This window comes from Oryx dammah, unplaced genomic scaffold, assembly GCF_014754425.2.
Source record: "Oryx dammah isolate SB20612 unplaced genomic scaffold, SCBI_Odam_1.1 HiC_scaffold_23, whole genome shotgun sequence".
Taxonomy (NCBI): Eukaryota; Metazoa; Chordata; class Mammalia; order Artiodactyla; family Bovidae; genus Oryx; species Oryx dammah.
The window spans coordinates 94,899,533-94,927,110 of record NW_024070207.1 but is presented as its reverse complement, the minus strand read 5'-3'; positions in this window follow the sequence as shown (position 1 = coordinate 94,927,110).

Sequence of the window (27,578 nt, the reverse complement as noted above, 5' to 3'; positions counted from 1 at the left end):
CTTTTATGTTTTAATAATACTTAGGTCATTGACAAGAGAGGCAGTGCAGAGTATGAGAAAAAAAATATACATGAACTTTGTTACTTTCCAGCTGGATGTCCTTGGCAAAAAATAATTCTATATGAGTCTCAGTTTCTGCCATCAGTAAAATGGGGATGATGAATACCTCCTTTGCAGGGATAAAGTTAAAATTAATGTTGATAAAGCATCCAACACAAAATCAGTTCTTAGATTATTATTTAATCTATCTTTGAGGTCTTTTAACTACATAAGTATCATCCTTGGCATCATCCACAGTGGCTACAAGGGTGTTCCTTCAATTATGACTTCCTTTATCTCACTAGTCACCAACTATTTCTTTTTCTTAACATTAATAAAATTTCCTTTTTTATATGCTTCTGGTCATTTAGGGAGCAGTCACCTTAACTTTAATTGCCTTTACTAAACCTCTGTACCCAATAAATGTGCCTTGTTTCAGCCATAAAATTAATCATGGCTTTATCTGCAAGTTCTTGGATGGGATGACGTAAGTAGGAAAGGTGAGGTAATTTACAAGTTTCTAGTTGGAATATACCTGATCCAGAAGATGTCAGAGCTAGAAGGGACCATAGAAATCCTCAAGATAAGAAACCCAAGGGCCAACAAGGAAAGAGGACCTCCCCAAGCTTGTGCAAGCAGTGAGTGCCATAGCTGAGATCAAAACTCCGATTTTCTGATGCTAGGAACAAGGCTCTAACTAAAATCATTCTCACTGACCTAACTACAAAGTTACAACTAACCTTCTGGAATACTCAGTTGGTAATCTGGAAGGAAACCAAATTGCTGTTGTTAATAATTTCCTTTCTACTGTTTCTGTGGCCCTATAAACCTATCAATTGTAGCTTTCCAGGGAGCCTTATGACTCAGTGTTCATAGTAGATGTTGAATAACTGTGTGTTCAATGAAATAATGAAGGACTGTCTTGCCATTATCTGACATGTGCTGCGAATTCTAAGCCTGAATTGAACCCTTTTACATTCCAGATTCATGTTCGAAGTGGCCCTTATTGTTCTCCTGGCATTGCTATTTTTACGTGTTTTTAATATTTTCCCCACATAGAAATTGAAAATAGGCCTTTCTTTCATTGCTGGGTGGTTAATTCCTCTCAACACAGTTCCTGTCAACCTTTCCGTGAAGTGGTCATCTCCAGGCTGTGCTCCGGGTAGTGACCACCCAGCTGAATGATGGATGCCAGGCTAGGGCAGGAAGAAGGGGGGCCCCCCCCCCCCCCTCAATGGAGATCCCTTACCTCCATGAGAGAATTCAAATGTCGCATCTTCCCAGCACTGGGTTGGGAATGCAGTGGCTCTAGACAGAGCCAGGAGGGTCTTGAGAATGGGAGGCAGAGGGTGAGCGAAAGCTTATGTCCGAGTCTGTGGAAACAGCATCACCATCACCAAATATGGCAGCAGGAAAGCAGGAGACCCAGCAGTTCCAAGGAGCTGGGTGGGCAGGGGTGGTCACCAACACTGATGTACCTTTAAGGTCTGACTGGTTCATTGGTCTGGCCACTGGTTTGTTAGTTGCATCCTGAAATCAAGTGGACCATCCTCTGTTATGAAGGAAAATATGTCCTTCAACACACAATGTAGTAAGGGAACTCAGAGGATTGGGCTGGGTCTGGCAGCTTATGATCAGACACAACTGAAGCGACTTAGCACGCACACACCCACCAGTGACTGATCCCCTCCCCTTTGAGTGTGGGCAGAGCCTGTGAATGTGATTAAATATCACTCCCGTAATTATGCTACCTTGCATGGCAAAGGTGAGATCATCCTGGTTGGACCTGATGAGTCCTTAAGAAACAGAGTTTTCTCTGGCTGGTCACAGAACAGGAAGGCAGAGTGGCACCCTCCAGGTGGCCTGCTGCTGCTGCTGCTGCTAAGTCGCTTCAGTCATGTCCGACTCTGTGGCCTAGAAGAAAGCAAACATCCATTCAAACCACCTATAAGGATCACATGGCCAGAAGCTACTGGAGGCCTCTGGAAGCTAAGAATGGTCTCCAGCCAGCAGCATACAAGAAGACAGAGCTTCAGCCCTACAGCCCCAAAGAAATAAATTCTGCCAACTTTCCGTGAACCTGGAAGAGGACCTCAAGCCTTAGAGGAGAACCACAGCCCTGGCCGACACTTTGAGGTTAGCTCAGGGGAGAAAATTCGGTCACATCAAGTGAGGATTTCAGACCTACAGGATGACAAGATCCTGCATTAGAGTTGTTTTGAGTAATAGAAAACTAGTCCACGGGGGGACTATGGATCCATCAGGATAGGGATCAGGGCTATGCTTGGCTTAGATCCCTCAGATGCCTTTGACGGTATCTGTGCACCTAACCTGTGTTCTCAGTTCCAACTGCTCACACCTGTAATTTTCTTTAGCTGGTTGGCTCAGAGCTTCTGGAGTTGCATTCCGCAGCTTGTGCAGAGCTAGAAATGCTGGGAGTTCCTGCTCCCCCAGAGAGATACTTAGTCTAAGACCGAAAGGTATGGGAGCATACACCCTAGATCCCTTGCCTCTAGTTGGAATAAACTCGGAGGATAACTCATACTCCAGAGTTCCCCTGTGGAATCAGGCTGAGCTAAGATTTGGCCCGAGATGCTACCTTGCCTGGCTTCCTTCCCTCCCTACCCGCCTCCCCCAGCCCTCCATGGTCTCCCCTAGGAGCCTGTCTTTCATAAATCACATGCACCTCAATCTTTGTTCCAGATTCTTCTCCTGGGTTACTCCACCTCACATGATCCGTTAGCCCATTTCCTCTCTCCCTGGCCTCGAGTGAGATGATGTCTGTGACGGCGCTTTGCAACTGCCAAGCAGCCCCGGGTGACTCTCCTCCCGTGCTGTTTTTCCTCAGCCCTCCCCCTTCGGTGTGTCAGGGTGACATAATTATTTTAGCGCCTGGCAACGGAGTTCTTTTTTGAGGAGAAGGAGTCTTGTTTTAGGAAAAGACCTTGATGGGGCAGAGGAGGGACTGAGAGTACCCTTTAGTGGGAGACTACTAAATCAGGGTAAATAAAACACAGTATATAAGGAAGGAACAGGGAACCAAGGGGAGAAGAGAGCAGAAGTGACGGCTGGCAGAGACAGGAAACGGTGGCTGGATGGGTCACTGGCCTGGAATCCACAATGGTGCCCCCATGCCCCCGCCCCCAACCCCAGCATAGCCTAGAACCTCAGGAAAGCCAGCTGTGTTCAGAGTCACCTAGAAGAGTGGTTTTCAGGAAACCAGGTTCGTGTTCTTGGTCCTCAAGGGGCAGGGAAGTGGACAGCCCAGATCTAGCTCCAGGTTCTTGCCCCACACACCAGCTGCCAACTGGAGGGCTCCACAGACCCACCATCAATCTGAACATGGCCCCACCTGAACTCACCACCTTCCCTCCTAAACCCCATCCCTCTGTGGTCCCCAGCATTCCAGTGCTCTAACTATCTGGTGACAGGCTGTATTAGTTTTGCTCCTCCCAAAGCAGACTCTGAGACAAGGACGTAGGTGATCCTGAGTGAGGAGATGGGGATGAGAGACAGGGAAGAAAGAACCAGCAAAGGGTATAGATGCTGGGGCTCCCTCCCTGGGGGCCCTCTGAGGAAGTGTGTAGAGCACACATTGGAATTTTCCAACCAAAGCAAGGAGAAGCTGACGTCTTTTCCAATGGTCCTCATTGGCTGAGAATTGCTCAGGGTGACTAAATTCCTGGAACTTCTGGGCTGCCCACTGCCTAGGCTGAGCAGCGCACACAGTGCCAGAGAAAGACCTCAAACAATGTGGGTACCAGAGGCAGGACCTGCCCACTGCTGCTGCAGGTGAACTCAGAGATGGGCAGAGGGGTGTGGGGCGCAACATTTACAGCAGCCATAGAAAAGCCTTGAGCTCCCACCAGCCCCTTCCTTGCCCAGGCTCTTCCTACCCCATTGCATACGTGCATGCTAAGTCGCTTCAGTGGTGTCTGACTCTGTGACCCCAAGGACTGTAGCCCACCAGGCTCCTCTGTCCATGGGATTCTCCAGGCAAGAATACTGGAGTGGGTTGCCGTTTCCTCCTCCAGGGGATCTTCCTGACCCAGGGATCAAACCTAGGTCTCTTATGTCTCCTGCATTGACAGGCAGATTCTTTACCATCAGTGCCACCTGGGAAGCCCTTTTACCCCACTACTCATGCCTAACTGCTGGTCCCCTGCTTTTTTCCCCCATTCTCAGCCGATAGCAAAACTCAGGCCCACATCATTTCTCACCTACAAATAATGACTCACTCACTGAATTGTCCCTCCCCCAAATTCTTATGTTGAAACGCCAACCCCTAAGTTGAATGTTTCTGGAGACCTTCAAGGAGGCAATTAAGGTTAAAAGAGGTCATAGGGGTGAGGCCCTAATCCCACAGGACTAATGTCCTTATTTAAAAAAAAAGAAAGAACGAACGAACTACTAGAGCTGATGACTGGAGCTCACATGCACACGCATTCTCTCTCCTGAAAGGTCAGAGGAGAGGCCTTGTGAGGACACAGTGAGGAAGTGGCCATCCATAAACTAGGAAGAGAGGCCTCAGGAGAAATCAATTCTGCCGGCACCTTGATCTGGGAATTCCAGCCTCCAGAACTGTGAGTAAATAAACATGTGCTGTTTCAGCCACCCAGCCTGGGATATTTTGTTCTGGCAGCCCCAGATGACTAAGACACTTACCCATGGAACCCTCCACGTCCCATCTGATTTGCTCCCTTTGTGAGTCAAGTGACCTTTCCGGAAGGTAAATCTGACCCTGTCAGTCCCCAGTGCAAACATTTTGGAGCACTCTGCAGTGCCTCCAGGATCTAACAGGTAGCCTTGACATTGACCCCAAGGTCCCACATGTTCTATCTAGGAGTCCAGCCTTATCCCTGATACTTCCTGGCTTGCTTTAGATATTCCAGCCCCCCAAAACTATTTTTAGTTCCCCAAGGCTGCCATGTCCCTGAACTTACTCCTAAAGTGTCTTTCTCCCCCTTGTCTCCCTGACAAATCCCTGCTCCTTCCACAAGGGTCCCTGGCTCTCTCTTCACTCCTCCAGCCAGAGTTCCACATGCCATGGCCTTCCCCTGGCTTCTAACATCTGCTGGAACTGAGTTTGTCCCCCTACCTGTCTGCCTGCCCTCCTACATATCCTGAGCATGAAGACCAGCATCTGGCCCACAGTAGATGCTCACATATTCACTCAACTGATAAAGAAGAAAGGAATAAAGACTTGTTCTTTTATAGGTTGCTGAGTGTCACGATGGAAAGGAACTATACAGATACCATGGGGACTTCCCTGGTGGGCCAGTAGCTATGACTCTGTGCTCCCAATGCAGCAGGCCCAGGTTCAATCCCTGGTCAGGTAACTAGATCCCACATGCTGCAACTAAGACCTGGCACAACTAAATAAATAAATATTAAAGAAAAAAAAAGATGCTATGGAGTCAGTAAGTTCCATATTTCACTGCAAGGAAAGGTAGTGGTAGTCAATGCCAGGCCCCCTGCACTCTTTGGCTTTCCTATTCAGGCAGAGTCCAGCCCGTGTTGCCACGCCTGGGACCTCATCTCTGCCCATACTTGCAGCAGACCAGGAATACCAGGAAGGAATGCCTACCACCACCCACCAGCAGCCCTCAAGCAATGACTGACAGCACTTGGTGGATAAATACCCCAGCTCCCTCCCCCTCAGTCTGGCCATCAGTGAGGCATGTTCTAAACCATCTCCCCGAGGTTCCAGCAGGACTGAGCTGCCCACAGGAATGACTGATCTAAAAATTCTCCCTTTACTGATTTCCTTCTCTTCCAGGCCTTACCTCCCCACTTACCTGCCAGTGAGTAGTTCCAAATAAACTACTTGCCCTTGAATCTTTGTTTCTAGGTCTCTTCTGGGGAAACCCAACTAAGACAGAGACTGAGGTCCAGAGAAGACAAGGAACATGGCCAAGGTCACACTGCTGTTAAATGTCAAGGCAGAGCCTACATGTAGTATGTTTCCTGGCTCCTCCTGCCCACAGCTCACTATACCACTCAGCTCACAGAACTTTTATGAGAACCCAGGCTCCAGGCTGGGAAATGTATGCCTCTCCCTGTGTGAATCAAGGAAAGAGCTCCTCGCCCCTAGTGAGTGGTGGACCCAAGCCTGTGATTCACCTCAGATGCCAGGACTAGAGCCCCATTCTCTTCCTTTACCACCTGGCCCATGCTTTCACTTCCAAACCACTCCTCACCTCTTCTCTTTGGGGTTCCAAACTCTCATCTCCCAATTCAGACAATTCCAGCAGAAGAGACTGTCTTTGGAGAACCTTAAAAGGTACAAGCTTCTCCCTACTCCAGCCCTCACCCCTACTCATCTTGATTTCGCCTGAAGTGGGTGAGAATATCCCATGGCTTTGAAGCTAAAGATACCAATTTCCAAGTAAAAGACAACAAATCACATTTGAAAGTCCATTTCAAACTCCTTAAGCTTGGGGAAGTTAATGCTAAAAAAAAAATAAAAAACAAAAACTTTCATGCACACATGGGCACACACACAGACATACACATACCACGACACAGATACAATGCAAACATGAGTGTATACAACACACAACACACAAACACAATACACACGTACACGTGACCTACTTAATGCACACAAACAGGGGATATACAAGCCACATAACAGATGCAGCACATACACACAACACACACACACACACACACCAGAGGTGTACACACACTTACATACCACCGCCACCTCATTTCTCCCAGTCCCTTGCCCACCTAGGCAGGAAGAGATGTCTGGGACAGGCATGGCACCAGCTCCTATCTTGTCAGCAGATCGAGGCTGCTCTGAGTGCCATGCCGAAGAGAAGGTTATGCCAGTTCATTTCCACCAGGCATTTTACCCGACTTTGCTCATTTCTTTCTCATGCCTCAGTATTAATTAGCCCCAGGATTTAAATCTGATGCATTAGGCAAAAACAATTCTAAATGCTTTTGGAGAAACAAGTTCCAAATTAGCTGTAGCTGAACGTGCATCTATTTGAAAGGCAGGCAGCATGAACACTGACAGCATAAAAAATAGAAGCAAAACCCTGTAAGAGGGAAGGCCAAGATCAGCAGTGTTTGCTGACTGCCTGGTTCACAGCCTGGTCCTGGCACAGGCAGTGGGGCAGGTTCCCGGACCACCAGAGGGTAGAAAGAGAAAAAGACATTTTCCATCTAGGTTACAGGTAAGGAGGGGGCAGCAATAGCCATTTTTTCTCCTTCCTGCTTTCTCATCCCCAGCCCTCTCCCATCTTTGGAACACACAGCCTTGCCTGGAAGTCTAGAAAAGATCAATTCTCCTAAGCATGCTATAGGCAAAAATCCATCTCCAATTTTTCCTCGCTCCAAGCAGTCATTTTCCTTACCTGCCTTATCCTTCTCTGAATGGCCCATAGGGTGTAGGGTGAGGTAGCCCACTGTGGGACCTTTCAACCTAGCTTAACACCTCCCACCAGTCTCTGACTGACTGGTGAAGCTGTCTTCCCCCTCAGGAAGAATGGAAGTTCCTTAAATGCAGGTATGTGGCACCTTTGTGGTTAGGGACCCCAGGCTTGTGATTATTTTCGGTGTACCATTATCTAGCTGGTTCTATCAGCCTGAGTTGATGGGGAAGCAGAATCCCTCTGAGTGACTAGAGAAGGGGGAGTTGCAATAGTGATCAGCCCCCAGATGCAGTGGAGGGAGCTGGTTAAGCAGTCTCTACCTGACTACCACTCCTGTGCCTGGTGATGGCTCAGAAGCCAGCAGTCAGGGAGGTAAGATGGATGTGAAGCGAGGGAGGCCAAGGGCAGGCTGAACCTGCCAGGACAAGCGGGGACTTGCATCTCTCTCTCACCACCTCCAAACTCAAAGGCACAGAATGACCTGCGGGCCAGGCAGGTGGCCTCTAGCCAGAAGCCATACATGCACCTGCCTGCCCCACGGCTTGGAGGAGCAGTGGGGAGGAGGCTGGTGGGTGCTGCAGGGGCCACCATCCCACACCAGCCATAGAAGTGGCTGCTCCTTTACTCCCACCTTCCAAGTCTCATGCACATCTCTCCTGTGCCCAACCCTAACGCAGAAATATAGAGGAAAGTGAATTCTGGAAGACATCACTCAGTCTCATTAGGTGACTGCAAAACCATCAACTGGAAAATTACTTCCTGGTCTACTCAGTGCCCCCTACTTGCTCACGTTTGCACCAGATAGTTTATAAGCTGGGTGGGTTATTGGTCTGTTACTGCTGCATAACAATCTCCAAATCATAGCAGCATCCAACAATGAGCATTGATTTCTTACTCACAAGTTCATGGGTTGGCTGGGGGGCTCATCTCTGCAAGTCTCTCCCCTCCTCCTGGGATGGGTACAAGCCCACGGCGTGCTTTTCTCATGGCAATGGCAGAAGCCCAAGAGGACAAGCAGAGACTCATGAGGCCACGTGGAACCTAGGCTCTGGCCAGAACACTGTCCCTTCCATGCCACCCCCTTGGCTAGCATGTCACATGGCCAAGCTCAAAGTCAAGGGAGGAAATGTACATCTACCCATGATGAAGCCACAGCAAGGACATGGATCCAGGCAGGGGGGATGAATTGGAGTCAATGACTCAACCCACCACAGGGGACAACTCCCTACATCTGGTCATATCTCCCCCACCATCTCCGTCACCAACCCAAGGAGAGTTCATGTCTCCTGAAACCTCTCTTTCATCAGCTTTGCTCAATCAATGAGTCGCAGGCTACTTCTGTCTCCCTCTTCCTCCTAGTCTTCCAATCCCCTCTTCCAAATCTTGTCTAGGGAAAAAAACCTCTTTTGCTTTTCCTTCATTCCATATCCAAGCTAAAAAGCCATGTGATGGCCAAATTCTGCAACAGACACAATCAAATGGAGGAAAAGAAAGGCTATTCGTTTTGAAGTGAAATTAGACAAAATAAAGTCAATGTCATCAATCTCTACCAACCTTTGACATTTCTGGAAGTGCCATGCATCATCACTGATGTCTCCATGAGCTTCCTCAGACCCAGCTAATTCATGCCTGTTTGGCTTCAAGCCACAGCACTAAGCTAGAAGAAACTTTCTCCGTTTCAAGTTACTGATGGTCGTATTTGTATTTAGTGACTAAGATTACTTTCTATTAGTTTACAGCAGAAGAATGAATGAGTTAATCCATGGTACCTGGCATACAGTAAGCCCTAAACAACTGTGAGCCAGTTAGTAGTGGCCCATAGTGCTTTGAGCAGCTATTGCTGTGTAACAAATTACCCCAAAATATAGTGGCAAAAACCCCCACAACAGCCATTGTATTAAGCTCACAGATATCATCCATCAAGAATTCAGACAGGGCACCCTGGGGTGGCTTGTCTCTTTTCCACGATAACCGGGTATCAGCTGGCGAGACTTGAATGGTTAAGAATGATTCAAATGACTGGGGGCTCATCAGGCATCTCTCGTTTCTCTCTCTCTGCCTCCCGACATGGCAGCCTCAGGGCAGCCAGGCACCTTACATGGTGGTTCAGGCTTCCAACAGCGAGTCTTCCAGCAAACAAGGCAGAAGCTGCATGGCCTTTTGCAACCCAGTCTCTGAGCCATGAGATGTTACTTCTGCCATACTCTTGACTAAAGCAATCACAAGCCCATGCAACTCAAGGGGAGAGGACACAGACCCCATCTCTCAGTGGGAAGAGTATGAAAGAATTTTCTGCCATGTTTTATAGCCACCACTCAGCTATTTTTGGTGCACTAACAGTTGAATTGGCTTTTGTGGGTTACCCGGGAGCCTCACGACTCTTCTTAGCACTGTTTCTATGGGAACCATGTTTTGAGGTCCAAATTACAGACTTACAAGTTAACTTTGGGACACAATTTATTGATAAAGTGGGACTTCCTGAGTTCTCATCCCCCACCCCCAACATTAACACTTTGGACATAGCTACCCATCTTATTTATTAATTACCAATGTTTATTGAGCACCTCCTATGTACTAGGCTCTAAGCTCAGCACTCTACATGGATCGTGTCATTCAATCCTGCAAACAATCCTATACATCCTATAGCTATTTCCATTTTACATATGGGAAAACTGAGGCTTAGAGAAGCCAAGTGACAAGCCAAAGGTCACAGCTAGGACTGTGACACGATTTTGAAACTAGGTCTGTCTAATCCTCAAGCCCATGCCTAACTACCACAGTGCATTGACTCTATAAAGACTCTGTGAAGAAAGAAAAGCTTCCTGAGATGTGTAAAGGCCAGAGCCCTGGGGAGTCAGGCGATCAGACTTAACAAGGAAACTGCCACAGATGTAGCTATCGGTCACCACCATGGGTGACCCATTCTTGTGCCAGCAGGTCAACGCCCTCCTTCCTGTATGGATGTGGGTCACATGATCACCACCAATGTACATCCCTGCCTCGCCCCTGGGCTGCCAGCCTTCTCTCTCTGTCCCCACCAGCTCCATCTTTCCTAGACCAGAGCAAACCGGGCCACACTCAGCTTTTTGTCCCCAGGCAAGGATGAGGAATGAACGGCCGTTTTGTCCCTTGCTGTACAAAGCCATTTGTGTGGGGCAGCTTCCCCCACCGCCCGGGGGGGCGGGGGGTCTGGGGGTTGGGCAGGAGGCAAGGCAAACACAACCCCATTCTCCCAGGCTGGTTAACAGACAGCAACTACACTCAGGCAGGAGGCAGGGCTCAGGCTGGAACCCGTGGTCCCAGGGGCTGCTCAAGAGGAAAAGAAGCTGTTGCTGGTGGGCTGTCCCCAGAGGTTCACAGGCAAGTCTCTGTCCCCCACTCCCTGTGTTTCCCCAGCACCTCTCCTCTGCCCTGCATCCTGAAGTTAGAGATGAGAAACCCCCTTGTATGGGGTCTTTGCAATAACCATGAAAGCCTTTTTCTTTCCCCCCAAGAATTCATCTCTGCATTCCAGAGGGGACATTTATCACCCCATGCCCAGGCTGCAGACATGTCCCTGCTTCAGATCCTCCTGTCCAGAAAGGCGGCCTTGTCAGACACATGAAACCAGCCCCTCCGGACATCTGGACAAGGAGCAGCCCTTTGGCTGAGCACGAGGCCGTCCTGAATGCCACAGACAGTGAAAGGAGAGCCCTTGTTCCTGGTCCAAATAGCCTCGCTAAATGGATGCAGCTGGACACAGTGGGGGCGGCAGTGGGGAGGGGGGGAGTCAGGCCCTCTTGGCAGCCGCCCCAGGCACCTCCATGGAGCAGCCTAGAAGGCAAACAGGCAAGTTTGCTTTTGGAAGAAGCTCCTGGAGCTGCCTTAATAACACCATTTCCGCCAATAGTCAAGAAAGCTCAATGGGAAACCGTGGCTTTGTCTGCCCAGCACCCTCGCCTTCTAGAAACAGAATCTTTCTTGTGAGCATGCATGTGTGCTCAGTGTGTCCGACTCTTTGCAACCTCATGGTTGTAGCCCACCAGGCTCCTCTGTTCATGGAATTTTCCAGGCAAGAATGCTGGAGTGGGTTGCCATTTCCTTCTCCAGGGGCTCTTCCCAACCCAGGAATCAAACCCGTGTCTCTTGTGTTTCTTGCATTGACAGGTGGTTTCTTTACCACTGACCACCTGGGAATCCTTTCTTGTGGGCAACCAGTTCCAATAAAAGGTCTGAGCCTGCCTACACTCTCTCCAGCTTCACCCGCCACCCACCAGAGTAGGACCCAGTCCTGGTCTTCCAATCAGTGTACTCCCATACCCAGGCACAGTCATTGGGCGTTTGACACTAGCTTGGCCAATCAGAGCCTTTGTTGGCATTACTCCCAGAAATAGGGACTCTGTTTCCACTAAGGGAGCAGCCATCTTGCCTACCATGTGGCTTAAAGCTGACTAAGAAATGGAATGACAGAGACTTAAAATTATTGTTTGAGTCCCTATGTCTGAAACTATGGGCTGGAAATTTCCCTTCCCTGAACCAGTCCATTCTATGTTTTGCTCCAGTTAGTTTGATTTGGGTTTCTGTCATTTCCATCCCAAAGAGACTGATTCCTAATTCCTTCTCACACAAATATCAAGTCTTCAGGCCGGCATTGGAGACCCCCTATGACAAAGCCACAGCATAGTCATCTTGGGTCCCTGGGCGTGCAGCTAGGCCAACCTCACCCTCCTGCTCCAGGAGGGCCCACTGGGTGCAGGCATGCCCCTGACCAAGTGGCCCTAGGAGAAAAATGTGAAGATCTTTAGGTCCAGGGTCTCTGACGAGGTGTGGCCCAGAGAAGCCCTGGGAGGAACCCATCACCCTCATGCCTTGCCCTGTGGGCTGTGCTGCTGATGGCAGGTCAGCCACCAATGCCAGACATGAAGCTCTCACCCAAAGCTGCATTCTCCAGTCCCCAGTGAAGGTGGCAACACTCAGGGATGTCCTGAGACTGCCCAGGCCCCAGCTGCTCCCAGAGGCACCTGGGAGGCAACCACCTTCAGGGGCAAGTTATCAGCCCTCCAGAACAAAAGAGACTCCTGGCTAGGAAACAAGGCAGGCATATAGGGCCGGGAGACAGGGCCTAGGAGAGTTGGATTCTGATTATCTAGGCAGACGGGCTTCAGTTGTTGCTGTTGTTTTAGTTGATCAGTTGTGCCCGACTGTTTTGCAACCCAGTGGACTGTAGCCTGCCAGGCTCCTCTGCCCATGGGATTTCCCAGGCAAGAATACTGGAATGGGTTGCCAATTCCTCCTCCAGGGGATCTTCCCAACCCAGGGATTGAACCCAAGTTTCCTGCATTGAGGGCAGATTCTTCACTGTCTGAGCCACCAGGGAAGCCCATGGGCTTGAGTGTTGAATTTTTTATTCCACTAATGGGGCTGGAATTTGCTTCCCCAACTCTGAAGCCGGAGACTGTGGTTACAGTGATAGCTCTTTCTACACCAGCACCCCACCCTACCCCATCCTACCCCACTCCCAGGGCCTGCACACAAGCATTGTGGCAATGCTGCTGAAACAAAAAGTAACCTTTAAGCTCAGAACTGATTTTTAAACACAATGGTAAAGTCAAATCAAGTGTTAAAATATTGAAGTACTACATAAAGGGCAATCACCACTGACCCAAACCCCTTGAGGGTCACCCCTGCCCCCAGCTTTCTAACCTTCCTTCAATCCACCACCTTAAGTATTAACTCCAAAACCCTGCCACAGCCCTGCTTCAGTGTAAAGAAGGCATCTTGTGATGAATGCATGCCCGGGCTTTGTGCAGGATACGTGCTAAGTCGCTTCTGTCATGTTTGACTCTTTGCAACGCTATGGACTGTAGCCCACCAAGCTCCTCTGTCCATGGGATTCTCCAGGCAAGAATACTGGAGTGGGTGGCCACTTCCCCTTCCAGGGGATCTTCCCAACCCAGGGATCGAACCCGAGTCTCTTATGTCTCCTGCATTGGCAGGTGGGTTCTTTATCACTAGTGCTACCTGGGAGGCCCCTGCCCAGGCTTTGTGGTAGCGGTTTAGTCGCTAAGTCGTGTCTGACTCTTTTGCAGCCCCACAGGACTATATAGCCCGCCAGGCTCCTCTATCCATGGGATTTCCCAGGCAAGAATACTGGAGTAGGTTGTCATTTCCTTCTCCAGGGGATCTTCCCTACCCCTGGGATTGAATCCGGGTCTCCTGCATTGCAGGTACATTCTTTACCAACTGAGTCATCAGAGAATTCACCACCCTAGTTCTACTGGTGCTTAAATATTCTCTCCTCTCCAGTTAAGCAGAAAGCCAGTGGCTTGGGGTAAGTGAACCCAAGTCCCGAACCCTCAGGCATGGAACACAGGGCCCCTGTCGAAGACTGAGGTAACCATCTTCTGGTCCAATGTGCGTGTGTGTTTGTGTGTGTGCGTATACACAACCAGGCACAAACTCACCTGTGATGCATACAATCCATTTGACCTCATCTGCCTCCTTGTTCCCCTCCAGATCCTTTTCTACTTTACACCCACCACCTCTCATGCTCTTCACCTAATGACCACATTTGCTAAGAAAGTAGCTGGGAGACTACTTTACAGCTGACTCTTCACTCTTTCTGCTACTTCTAAGTTGGTGCTGCCACGCCTATTTTACAGAAGAGGAAATGGAGGCTCAAAGGGTTAAGTTCCCCCAAACCACACAGCAGAGGTGAGATTTGAACCCAGGTCTGATGGGACAGCAGCACCCACTATCTTCCACTGGATCCTACCACCTCCAATAGTCATGTGTGGAAAATGCTGCCTTCAGTGTGGCTAACTATTTGGAACTGCCCTGAAAACAGCTTGGCTTTCCTGCCCCACCTGGACTGTAAAGCCCTCAAGCTTTACAATCTTTCTCTGTGCTTTAGAGCCTGTCTTCCTCCAGCACTGGCATTATTTAGGCACTCAGTCATCACTGATTACATCGAATATCATACGATGCCCAGAAGTAAACCATGAAGCCAGAGGGGCAGCAACTCTCTTTAAAATAGGGAGCTCTGGGCCATGTTCCTTATTGTTGTGGGTCTGTACAAGGGAAACCAGAGTAGTACCTACTTCATAGGTTTACTGTCAGTTTCAAATGTAGTGGGGGTGGGGCATAGGGCTGGCATACAGTAAGGGCTCAATAAGTATGAGATAATATTACTGTTGTTATTACTTCTACCCAATGGTTCAAGCTTGAAGCAAGGTTCTTAATCCCCTTTACTCCATGATGGCTCTGCCAAGGCTTCGTCCAATGAGGCAGACACCCCAGAAGAGAGATGTATGCATCCCAGTAACTGTCTCCGGGGGTAGGGGCAGGGGGTGACGTGGCGGGTGGGGGATGCTTCCAGGGCAGGATGCAAGCGTCTTTTAAGGTTTCTCATAAACACATTGCTCTACTGAGACTCTCAGAGGACAGAGGGAGGGCTGGCTGAGTGAGTGATTTTGTGTCTTATTTAGAAGCAGTCTTGCACGCTGGTGTAAAGGTCACTGTCATGCCACCACGTGACTGAGCCTGTGCCCAGCCAAAGCCGCGCGCCGGGATCTGCTGTTGAAGCCACTCCCACTTCCTGCAGGTCACCAAGCACAGACCTGCTGTGTGCCTGAATGCTAAAATCATTTAATGATTTAAAAAGATCGAGATCAATGGCTTCAGCAATTTCTGGGAAGCGGTAACTCAGCGAGCTGTGGAAGGTTCTCAATTTGCTGTCTCCAGCCTGGCCCTGTGGCAGGATTTATGCTGAATGGACTCCATGAGGCAAATATATGCTGGGATGGGGCCCCATCTAATCACCCCACCCAGGAAGTGCTGGCCTGCTGACATCACCCTCACAGCTGCCAAGTCTCCCTTGCTCTGAGGGGCACTCTCTCATTTCACATTAATTAGAAGGCCATTTTCCAAGCATTTCCATCCCATAATGAAGGACTTTCTGCAGTGGTTCAGTGAAATATTAAAACAACTCACTTAGAATCTTAAAAAAAAAAATCAACATCCTGCCTGCTCAATCTGTATATTATATAAACCTTCATATTCGGGGTGGGGGCAGGATAAGTTCAGAAATAAGGACTGCTTGTCCAAGATACTGAGATGCTGACTGGGGTGGTGGGGGGTGAGGGATCACCACACCACTGCCATCACCACTGACCACTGTGCTGCCTCTGCCCACCCTACATGTGCCTCTGACGGGAAGAGCAGGCAGCTGGAGGCAAGAAGGGAAGAAAGAATAGGGAATACAAAATAACAGCCTCTAAGAGCACAGAAAGGGTTCCCAAGTGGCACAGTGGTAAAGAATCTGCCTGCCAAGCAGGAGACTTGGGTTTGATCCCTGGGTCAGCAAGATTCCCTGGAAGAGGAAACTGCAACCCACTCCAGTATTCTTGCCTGGGAAATCCCATGGACACAGGAGCCTGGCAGGCTACAGTCCATGGGGTCGAAAAGAGTCAGACACAGCTTAGTGGCTAAATGACAACAAGAGGACAGAAAGAGCAGCCCCCTTGTGATAGTGAGGCCGTGGTAGCTCCCAGTAAACTGTACTTTCACCCTCTGGTCTAGTCCCCTCTCACTCTGACTGTGAGACTTGCTTTGGCCAATGGGACCTTAGCAAGAATGATGCAGGCAGAGGGGATAAGCAGGTTCTCTTGGATCACTCAATCTTGGAATCCAGCCACCACACAAAGAATTCCAAGTTAGCTACACAGAGAGAAAGGCCTCAACCTCCTGACCACCCCTTCTCAGAGAACAAGACATGGGCATGAAGCCATCACAGACATTTCAGCTTCACCCACCAACTGATTTTAACCACAAGCAAGACCAGCAGAAGATACACCCAGCTGAGCCTTAGTCAACCCAAAGAATCGTGAAAAATAATCAAATTATTTTTGTTCCCAGCCAACAAGCTCTGGGCTCGTGAGTTACACTGGCAATGAAAAACCAAAACATTCCTTTATTCTCTAGAGGCTTCAAGGTCAAGATCACATTTCCTGGTGACCCCTATAATGAAAGGTTCCCAGATATCTGTCATTAGTATCCATTGATCTACTCCAGCTCCCCACTAACTGCCACCTTCTCCCTGTGGTAGACTCATCTCTCCTGCTCAATAAAAGTGGGGTTTCTGTTAAACCATAGCATCTACATTTCCCACACAGTGAATCTTGATTATCAAATGCTTCACCATGGCCCTTTACTATAATAACAAACAAGGGCTCTGGGCTTGTAAGTATGTAAAAGAAAATCTCCTTCGTTCCACCCCGTGTGGCAGAAGGTATGTTTGGGTAAGGTAGGGTATGGATGCTGAGAAATGAGATTTGAGTTACTAAAGACTCTAAATTTTACATATTTAGACATTTATATGTGTGCATGTGTGTAATTATATATAGCTGTTATATATAGCAATTATATATGTAATTTCCCAGCTCATGCTATATCACAAACTAACTACTGGAAAGCTGTTTTGCTATGTGGAAATCCTTCCTATAATGAATTAATAAGAATGCTGTGCAATCAACATATTAATTGTATGTAAATGGTGTTTTTTAAACGCTTTAAAACAATTTATTCCCCTGAGCATTTTAAATAGGCCCCCTGGAAAGTTGTTTATGTAGTCATTTCCTTGGCGAACTTCTCTCTCCTAGTGGGTTCCTTCAACCCACAACTGAACACTTGCAATGGCCCTTCTTCTTCCTCTGGAGGTCCTGGGAGCAAATGAATGTCTTGCAGGGTGGGGCCTGGGACCTGCCACCGTGGTTCTGAAATTTAAATCACCTGTTCTTGGTTCCAAATGCCTCTGATCCCTTCTGTCAATTAGCACTATCCTACATGAGGTCTAAGATGAAAGCATTGGTGACTACCAGGGACAAAAGAGAATGCATCAGTGCACTAATTTGGCCCTGTTGTGTCCCCACCTGGGAGGAGAAAGAGAAGTTTGCTCTGGCCAGGCATCCTACGGGTTCCCAAGAGGACCATCACATTACAATGCTGGACTTCCCTTTCAGCCCAGAGGTTGAGAATCCGTCTGCCAAGGCAGGGGACACAGGTTCGATCCCTGGGCTGGGAAGACCCCACATGCCACAGGGCACCTGGGCTCGTGCGCCATAACTATTGAGCCTGTGCTCCTCAGTGGGAGCAGCCACAGCAAGGAGAAGCCCATGAGCTGCAATTAGAGAGTAGTCCCTGCCTTCCCTAGAGAAAGCTGGAGCAGCAATGAAGACCCAGCACAGCCATAAATAAATAAAATTAAAAACAACTTAAAAATTGAAAAAAACCTTCCTTCAGAAACTCCTGGATCTTTCCACCAAGCTAAAGCAATAAACCAGGAAAACCTAGTGCCAAAACCAGATGTGTGCTAAAGAAAATGCCTGTGCTGAAAGCGCAGAAAGAACCACCATTCGACTTTTGGTTTTGGCTCCAAACAAATTAACCCCAATTTCCAAATTAACCCAGCTTTCCAAGGACTTTTCTGATAAGCAAGATTTCCAGTAAGTAAGGCTTGATCTGAAACAGGCCTGTTGTCCATCTAGAATTTTCCCACAAGCCCCACAGAAGTATAATTTGATTTATGTTCTCAAGATACGTAAGACAGTATAGAAGGATCATGCAAAGCCCCATCTGGGCGTGTGTTTAGAATCAAGTCCTCTCACCTGAAATGTTTCAAGGTGGATCCTCAGAAAGGCTTAAGTCTGCCTTCCCCCTCCGCCTTCCCCCTCCTCCTTCCCCCTTGTGCAGACTCCTCTTTTCCTCCAGGTTCCCAAGAATCAGAGGTTTAAAGGGGCAATCAGTGAAGCCACCGTACACTGTGGCCTGGGGCTACAACTGCAGCCACATTGGTGACAAAGGTGGCATTTCTAGGGGAGTGGAGATGGCCATCCAGCACTCCTAAAGGCTGGAAGCCACTCTTGGGGAGTCCGAGATCAAGAGAAACCTGTAACCCTTTGCTGGAGCTGAACTCAGTTTGATGAGATTTGGAAAGACCTCTGTCACCCAGTGTCACCATGGCAGCAGGGCTGGAGAAGGCCTGGCCCTTGCACTGGTCAAATGCCAGTTTGCTTCCTGCCCCCGTTCTGACCTGCCCTGTACCACAGGGAATCACACAGTTCATAGGCTCCCTTGCCCTGGCAGAACATAAGAGGACAGGAGGAAGGGAGAAGCCAGGGCGTTTCTTCCCCTCTCTGCTTCCTGTGGCCTCCCCAGCAGCAGCCTTGGTTCTTTTTTGTGTCTCCAAGGTCCCTTCCTTCACGACCCCACATGCCACACCAACCTCATTTCTGGGTTCCAATAATAGCATGTCTTCCGTTTAGCCTTCCACCCTAGGGTAGTAGCAGCTCTGCTACTTCAAGTCTCTGGATTGATTGCCTCCCCTGCGGGGCCTCTCAACAATCCCATCACCTGTGTAACCAGTACCCTATATTAGATTCTCGCAGCTGAAAGACCTAGTAGCTTTTTGCACTAGCCATCTACTCTATCTCTTCTGCCACCTTGTGCTTTTCTTAGTCGCTCAGTTGTGTCTGATTCTTTGCAACCCCATGAACTGTAGCCCACCAGGCTTCTACGTCCATGGGATTTTTCCAGCAAGAATACTGGAGTGGGTTGCCAATTCTTCCTCCAGGGGACCTTCGCAACCCAGGGATCGAACCTGCCTCTCCTTTGCGGATTCTTCACCTGCTGAGCTATTGGGGAAGCCATTTTGTCACCTAATTTAAAAAAAATTTTCAATCTGCCACCTAATTTAACTCAAATTATCTATGATTTCTCCCACAGCCCAATGTATTGCACTGAGCTCATAAGTGCAGTGAGAGTTTTGAAAAGGGAGGGAGGGAGGGGTAACTGACACTGAGTGATTATTTTGTGAAATATATGCATTAATTTATTTAATCCTCACAACAACCTTAGGAGGTTGGGACCTTTATTATCTTCATTATACAGATGAGAAAACTGAGGCCCTGAGTTCCGCAATTGGCCCAGGAGCACAGAGTTAGGAAGCAGGGGTTCTGGAGTTCAAACCTAGGAAGGATCCTGAGCAGCCTTTCCAAAGGGAAATACTCCAAAGGCGGGTGGGACCAGCTTTGTATTGTCTGCTTCAGGAAACCTTAAGCAGAGATGAGCTGAGGGGCTTTCTGCTTTCCTTTTGGAACATGTGTGTGTGGGAAGGGGACAGGAGCCAGTTGTCACTTCCAATACAGTCACCCTCAGCAGGCTGTGATCAAACCCTGCAAAGGGGTTTAGCAGTTGCTCTGGATTTCCCTAAGCACAAAGGCCCGGGTGCTGAGAACCAGGCGGGTCCCCTCCGCCCTGCTCTGAGACTCTAACCTCAGGGCCCAGGGCCCCCAATGGCCCCCCCCACCAGACCACAGTGTCTGTGTCTTCTAGCTGTGCAGGCAGTTACATCATCCCCTGCATCTTGCCTCCCACTGGCTACCCCATGCCCAAGGCACAAGATTTGCAAAGACGGAGATGTAAAGAACATTTGAAAACAGGATCACAGAGGAGGCCGAAGCTGAATGCAAAACAATGAAATCATGGGAGAGATATTTGGAGCCTCTGCAGAAGGGAAATCTGAGGGTGAATTCAGTCTCTCAAGTTCACCGATAGGTCACCAACTGGCCACCTAATACTTTTAGTAAAAGCCGGGTCTGGGGGCAGCTGTCATCCTCACTGACCATTCCCACTGTCATCCTCACTGAAGGGAAGCAGGCTAGGGCAGGGTTCCAAACCCCTCTCCCGCCCTGCACCTGTTGTTAACCTTTTCATTGCTGGATTGGGAAAGGCCTTGGGAGCAGGGCATTTGGGGGTCGGGGCTGTTTACCAAGGAGCACAGAGGGATTTGAACAGGTGCCATCCAGGACAGGTATGGGAAGCCTCAGGGACAGAAGACTGCTCCATAAGGCAGTTTCTCCCAGGCCACCGGGAAGGAGCCCCCATGAAAGAGAGTCCCCTCTGGAGCAGACGTTCTTTGCCATCCACACTGCGCAAATGCTGTGGCCTGTAAGGCTGGCGCTCAGAGATGTCTCCCAGTCCCTTACCCCACCCCTGCTGGGAGGGCACAGTAATTGGCACCAAGCCTCCCAGGCTCTCCCTCCTTTTGCCTCTGGCCCAGCGCCTGGCCTCTGAGGCCAGTGTTAGTGAGCAGAAAGGCCCCCACTGGCTATTCTCTGTGAAAAGCTAAGTGGCCTGGGGGGAGGGGGAGGTGATAGAAGGAAGACCTTGACCTCGGAGCCCTAAGCCACGGCTGACAGCAGACAGCAATGTTGGAGGGGGGAGGGGCTTGGGAACGGCGCTTTATTGAGGGACATTTGTCTTCATTTGAGGCAGCCTACATCTCGTCCCACAGGCGTGCCCCAAGGCCCGAGTCTCCCTGACCCCTACCCCACCATCCCTGCGCTGGATTGAAGGGGGAGTGACCTCTGAAAGCCCCTCAGGACCAAGGTGATAGATGTCAGGGAAGAGTTAACAGAGGAGCCCCGAGCAGCATCCTAGAAAGCTCACCACCCCCCAACACAGGAGAGCAGACCTAGGCAGTGTGGGTACTGCCCAGACTCGGCCCCCAAACTCCAGATCCTCCTCAGCCAGAGCCGATTCTGGAAGTTCAGACCTCACATCCAGCATAATAAACCTAGATTTGGATGATGAAGAAATGTCACCTATTGTTTTTCATAATGCAAAGTAATAAAAACCAAACCTCCTCCAAATCTTTGTGGAGGTCCCCAGACCCTGTTCTTCTCTTTCATGTAAAGAGACTCTGGTGGCAAGGAGTCTCCAAGGGAGCTTTAGAATTGGAAAATATCAGAGTGCAAGGTTTTAGTGGGGAGTTTTCTCCCTGAAAAAGTCAGGATGTTCAAAATGCTGGAAGACCACGGACTATGCCCTAGACGCAGCCACTAATCCGCGGAGCTGTGAATAAATCATTTCATCTCCCCGTGTCTCACGTTTCCAAATATTAAAAAAAAAAAAAATCTCCTGATCACAAAAGGAGCTGGCCTGAAGATTGGCTACCAAGGCGCGATGCTGAGTCTATTTAAGAGACCGCGGACTCAGGCTCCCAGCTTTACTTAGGAGGCGCGAGACCCTCTGGGCCTGGGGGCGGGGCGGGGGGTTGTTGAGGGGGAAAAGCACGCAAGGCCTGGGTTAGCTGCACCGTGCCAAGCACAACCCTACAGCCACTTTAGGGAGCTGCGGAGAGGGAGGAGCCAGGCACGTGGCACTCCGGCTCCAGCTCTCTCCAAACGCCAAGCCGTGCGGGGCGAGCGGCTGGCGTTCCGGGGTCGACCCGGGCCTCATTGCCTTCATCTGCGGGGGGGAGTAAGAGGGTGTCGTCGCGTTCAAAACATGGGTTCGAAGGGGGCGAGCCGCGTCCGCCTCGGGCGCCCAGGCCGAGCAAGCCGCCGCGCTCGCCTCCCCAGCTCACCGGGTTCATTTCCATGTGGAGCGCGGCGCGTCCCAGGCGCCCTTATCTCGCCGCCGCCGCCGCAGCGGCTCTGCAGGCGCGGGCGCCCCGGGCTCCCTCCCCTCCCTTCCCCGCCCGCCGCCCTCGCCTTTGTCTGGCCCGGCGGCGCGCTCGGAGCCAGCAGGGCGGGTAATTGGCGGCCGGAGGAGGCGAACGGGCCGGCCCGGCCTCCGCTAATGAGCGGGCGGAGCCGCGGGGAGGGCGCGGCGAGGTGCGGAGCGGGGGAGGGCTCCCGTGACTGTGCGCGCCGCCCCCCGATGGTCGGCCGGGTCCCCGCAGCCCCCTCCCGGGCTGTGGCGGGGACTGGCGTCCCGAGGGACATCCCCTCTCCCTCCCCCAGGCGGTCCCCGGCGCGCTCCAATTACCCTGCGGCCGTGCCAAGGCCTCCGGCTGCCCCCGGGCCGCCCTCGCGTCCCCGGAGAAGTGCCAGGGACGGAACGCGCGGGCGGGAGGGCAGAGGAGTGGGCTCCCTGGGGCTTCGCCGCGCTGCAGGAGACCCCGGCGGCCCAGGCGGCCCTGGGGCAGGGGCACTGAGGGGAGGGTATGCCCCGGGGGCCAGATGCCAGAGTGTTCACCTAGGGAAGCCCACAGGCAGCAGCGAAACCCGCTCCCCGCATAGATGGTGATAAAAATCCACCCTTGTTTCTAAATTAATTACGCTGAATCCGCCGCGCTCGGCGGCTGGGGCTACGGCGGGCTTGGATGGTCTGAACCAAGGGATACCTTGCCCCTTCGCTAGGGGAGGGGGCATCATGTATTGCTGTCTCCAAAAACCCCCTCTACAAGTCTGAGGGGCGGTGTGGGGGAGGGCACGGGAACAGGGCACTTGGAAAGAAAGCCTTTCTCCAGCCAGCTTGTGGAAGGAAGGGCCCAGGCTTGGGGAATTCGGGAGTCCTCCTGGGAACCCTACACTGGCCGGATGGCAGCCTTAGGGAACCACAGCCAGCTCAGGACAGCCCTCGAGGGAGAGTTCTCCACTATGAGGCTTAAAGGGGGACTGCCACCTCCCAGGGGGAAAGGAGACATTTTCTTCCACCTAGGAAGACTCCGCACCCAGGAATCCCCTCCCACACACACACACCTTTTCCCAACTCTCCTACTGTGCCCACCTAGGAGCAACCCACACACAGTGAGCATTTCCCCCTTTTTATTTGTTTTTATTGAGGTTCAACCAGACATACAGTGTAAGTGGAAGTTTGGTTCAATTTTACATATGGATCTGCCTTCCCTGGTAGGCCTTCCCTGGTGGCTCAGGCGGTAAAGAATCTGCTTGTATTGCGAGAGACCAGGGTTCAGTCCGTGGGTAGAGGAAGATCCCCTGGAGAAGGGAATGGCTCCCTCACTCCAGTATTCTTGCCTAGAGAATTCCATGAACAGAGGAGCCTTTGCAATCCATGGGGTCTCCAAGAGAGTTGGACACAACTGAGCGACTAACACTTTCCCTTTCACCCTTTCTGCCTTCCTAATCACCACCCAGGTCAAGCTATAGAACATTTCCAGCAGCCCAGAAGGTTCCCTCAGGCCTCCTCTTAGTCAACATCCCCCAATTATTCATCACCATAGATTCATCTTGCCTGTTTTTATAAACAAAATCATGCAGCGTGTGCTCTTTTGTCTGTGGCTTTTTTCACTCATTGTCTGCCAGATTCATCCAGGCTGTTGCATGAAACAGTGGTTCATTCTTTTTAATTACTGAGTGTTATTCCGTTGAATGAACATACCACAATTTATTTATCCATGTGACTGTTGATGGACATTTGGATTGTCTCCAACTTGGGGCTGTCGTGAATAAAGTGATTGTGAACATTCTCCTATGTGCCTTTGAGCAGAAATGAGGACCCATTTCTGTTGGGGATACACCCAGGGATGGAATTGCTAGGTCATAAGGTAGGTATGTGTTTATTGCCAGTTTTCCAAAGTAGTTGTACCGGTTAGCTTTTTAAAGCTGCAGTCAGGGTACAAAGGCTATTCAGAGAGTTAAGTTACAGGCACAGTACAATAGTAGTGTGCTAGGTACTGTTCTAAGAGATTTGCATATAATTAACATGTGTGTGTACATGCTCCGACTGTTTGTGACCCCATGGACTGTAGCCCACTAGGCTCCTCTGTCCATGGAATTTTCTAGGTAATTAACATGTGCTTACATGCATTTGTATGCAGACATTCTCACAATGCCTGGTTTCATCTTAGAATGGGCACAAGATCTCAAGGGCTGGCATGTATGGATCTTTGCATTGCCCACCCCAGTTGGGATTCAGATACAATATTCTATGTTTGTGGAATAAATCATATTCATTTTACAGATGAAGAAACTGAGGCCCAGAGTGGTGATAATTTGCTGAAGACTCTGGGGCTAGTGAGTGGCAGGACCAAGCCTACATCTCAAGTGTCCAGGCTCCTGGTCTTACTGGTGTTCTTATGAACATAAGCCTGTAAAGGCTCCCTTAATTTTCTCCTCCTTACACCCCCAAGTCAACACTGTCAGCACTACAGTGCTTGACTTCTTGGAGACCACAGTGCCTGACTTCTTGGAGACCCTTGTCTTTCTTTTTTTCTGTTATCTGTTCTTGTGTAACAAACAATTCCAAGGCTTAGTAACTTAAAGCAACAGTTATTGTTTCTCGGTTCTCTGAGCTGACTGGACTCGGCTGATCATTCTCACTTGGGAGTTCTCAAGAGGATGCAGTGGCAGTCACCTGCAGGCTGACCTGGGCTGGACACCCAAGATGGCACATACACATGGCTGGTGGTTGAGGCTGGCTGTGAGCCAATAGCTAAACTGGAACTGTCAACTGGAGCAGCTCCATGTGGCTCGGGCTTCCCACTGCATAGTGGCTGGGTTCTGAGAGGGCGTGTCTCAAGAGCAAGAGTCTCAAAAGGCGGGAAGAAGAAGCCACTAGGTCAGCTAAGGGCATAGATTAACTTCCATTGTATTCAACTGGTCAAAAGAATCACAGGGTCTCATCAGATTCGAAGGGGTGGAAACATAGACTTGATGGATGGGTGGCTGGTCCCACTGTGAGAATGACAGCTGTAGTTGTGGCCATCTTGGTAACATATACACCTTCCTTGTCTACTCACCTTGCTTGCCGATGAGGGGTCTGGTAAAGACAAAAGCACCCCTCCACTTCTTTGGTTCTTAAAGATTCAAGGTTCTAAGGACTCCTTCCATTTCAGGTCAAACCATAGCACTGAGTCATCTCAACGCCAGGCCCTTGGCTTGCTCCCACTGTGCCCACCAAGCACTGTGTCCTGAGCCAGCTCACCATTCCACTGGGCACTAGGCTCTTCTGGGTCCCTGCCCATATTCCACTGTCACCACACTGGAATGTCCCAACCTAATTCTTGCCATCTTGGCTCCCTGGCCCCAGCTGCCCCCTGCCCAGGGTTTCCCCTAATGACAGTCATCTCATCTGAGACAAACATGGAACCCACTGGGCCCCCTGACCAAACTGGGATTTCCCTAATTTGAAGCCCCCTTAGGTGTCTGAGCTGGGGGTTGGCCTCTGCCCCTGTTTACCACCTGTTTGAAAGAACACAGGCTTTCCAGCTCGAAGACCCAGGTTTGAATCCCTGCTCTGCAGCTAACTGGCTGCATGGTCTTGGGCAAGTGATCAAACCTCCCTGTGACTTAGCATCTGTATCTACAGAATAGATGTCATTATTGGACCCAGCTCAGAAGACTGGTGTGAGGATTAAAGGTGGTAACATAAAAGCATTTGGGACAATGCAAGGGGAAGAATAGTTCACTGGAGGCTCAGACAGTAAAGAATCTGCCTGCAATACAGGAGACCTGGGTTCAATCCCTGGGTTGGAAAGATTCCCCTGGAGAAGGGAATGGCTACCCATTCCAGTATTCTTGCCTGGAGAATCCCATGGACAGAGGAGCCTGGTGAGCTACAGTCCATGGGGTCACAAAAGAGTCATATACGATTGAGCAACTTACGCTTTCAAGGGGAAGAATAGACACCCCCACATTTCAAATCTTCTTTCCCCAGATTCCAAAGGCAGTTTTTTTTTAAGCAAACTTTTTCCATGTCATTAGATTTTACATTGGATGAGTTTTCCCAAAGCAAACACCGAGATCAAGAAACAGACATGACCAGCTCCCCAGAAGTCCCTGCCACCTTCTAGTTCTTACCCACCCTCCAGGATTATCCGGACTTGTAACACCCTAGATTAATATCAGACCCCGTTTGTGGCAGCCAATGCCCCTGCATAATTGGCAAACAAGATAGGTATCTATCTGGTGGGATTTAAAAGGAACCAGCAAATCCAGCTCCCACTGTGCGTAAATGTTCTCTATTGTGGAGGCTTTCCTTTGTGTTAAGCAATGCTCCCTTCCACGGTTCTCTTTTAAAACCCAAATCCATCTGGCTTGTGGTAACCACAATTCCCTTGTCCCATAGAAAAAATATCTAGTCGACCTTTCCACACTGATTCCCAGGACAGTAGAACCTCCTTCACCAGCAAAGAAATGCAGAAACAGGGAGAGCACAGACCCAAGAACGTGGACTCTACCTGCTTCACAACTTTGCCCAAGTCCAGTTCAGGCTTTCAGCATTTTTTAAAGTATGTTTTAAAATCTAGTGTTTAAGGGATGCTTAAGGAAATTAAGAACCTACACCCACTCCTCCCCTCTCCTAGCCTGCAACCCCAGCAATTCCAACAAGCCACCAACACACAGAAAAGAAGCAGGTAGATAAAAGTGAATCTTGGGGGTCGGCTGGGGCGTGACCCCACCCTGCTCTCCCAGTACACCTTTTCTAAGCCAGGCTGAGGAGAGCTTCTGGCGCTATGACGTCATCAGATGTCAGGCCTTTGACAAATGAGTCCGGCCTGCAGCTGGAGCCTTTGATAAGCCATTTGCAGGCGTCTGGGAGACATCCACGCTGGTCTTGGGAATGCATCCTAGCCCCATCTCAAATTCACATCTTTTCATGTTTTTTTTAAAAGCGTGCCATGTGTCTGTGAAGATTCATGTCTTCAAATATTTTTTTCTTTTTTCTGACATTTCACTTTTTCTCCTTATTCTATTTTATTCTTTTTTTTAAGGAAAAGAAAATATTCACTCCAAGGTTTTTAGTTTCTGGGTAATAACTGTCAGATATTAACGGATAGCCCCATACATCCAGCATAAAATAATAGAATTTGTTGAGTGCATTAGACATCCAATAATGGGCAGGGCGGACAGTGTGGTGGCGCTGAAGAAAGGCTTCTGTTAAGAGAAGAGAATGCAAGCTATGAAAAACAAGGCAGAAAGGACGTTTATCAAAATGCCCTCTTGTACCTTCATACATTTGCACACACAAGTCCGCTGGCTTGGAAAATGTTGTCTTGACTTTCTCTCCTTTATGCTGCCTCCTCATCAAATCAGCCTCATCTCTTCCAGGAAGCATGCCCACTCCCTGCCTTCTGCATTCCCATCCATCACACCCGTCCCCCGTAGAATCCTGGACTTGTTTCTGCCAAGGCACTTGTCACACTGCATTGTAACCCTCAACTGACCTTGACCTCTGCAAACTCTAAGTTCCTTGAGGGCAGGGCTTGAATTCCCAGCACCGAACAGTGAGACTTAGCAGCTGTCAGCGCCCCAACCACTTCAGTGAAGACTTTGCCAGTTCCACTGGGCAGCATCTGCATCTTTGCCTGCGTCTTTTCTCTGGCTTCTGGAGCCCACTTTGTTGCTCCTGTGGCAGACCAGAAGCACC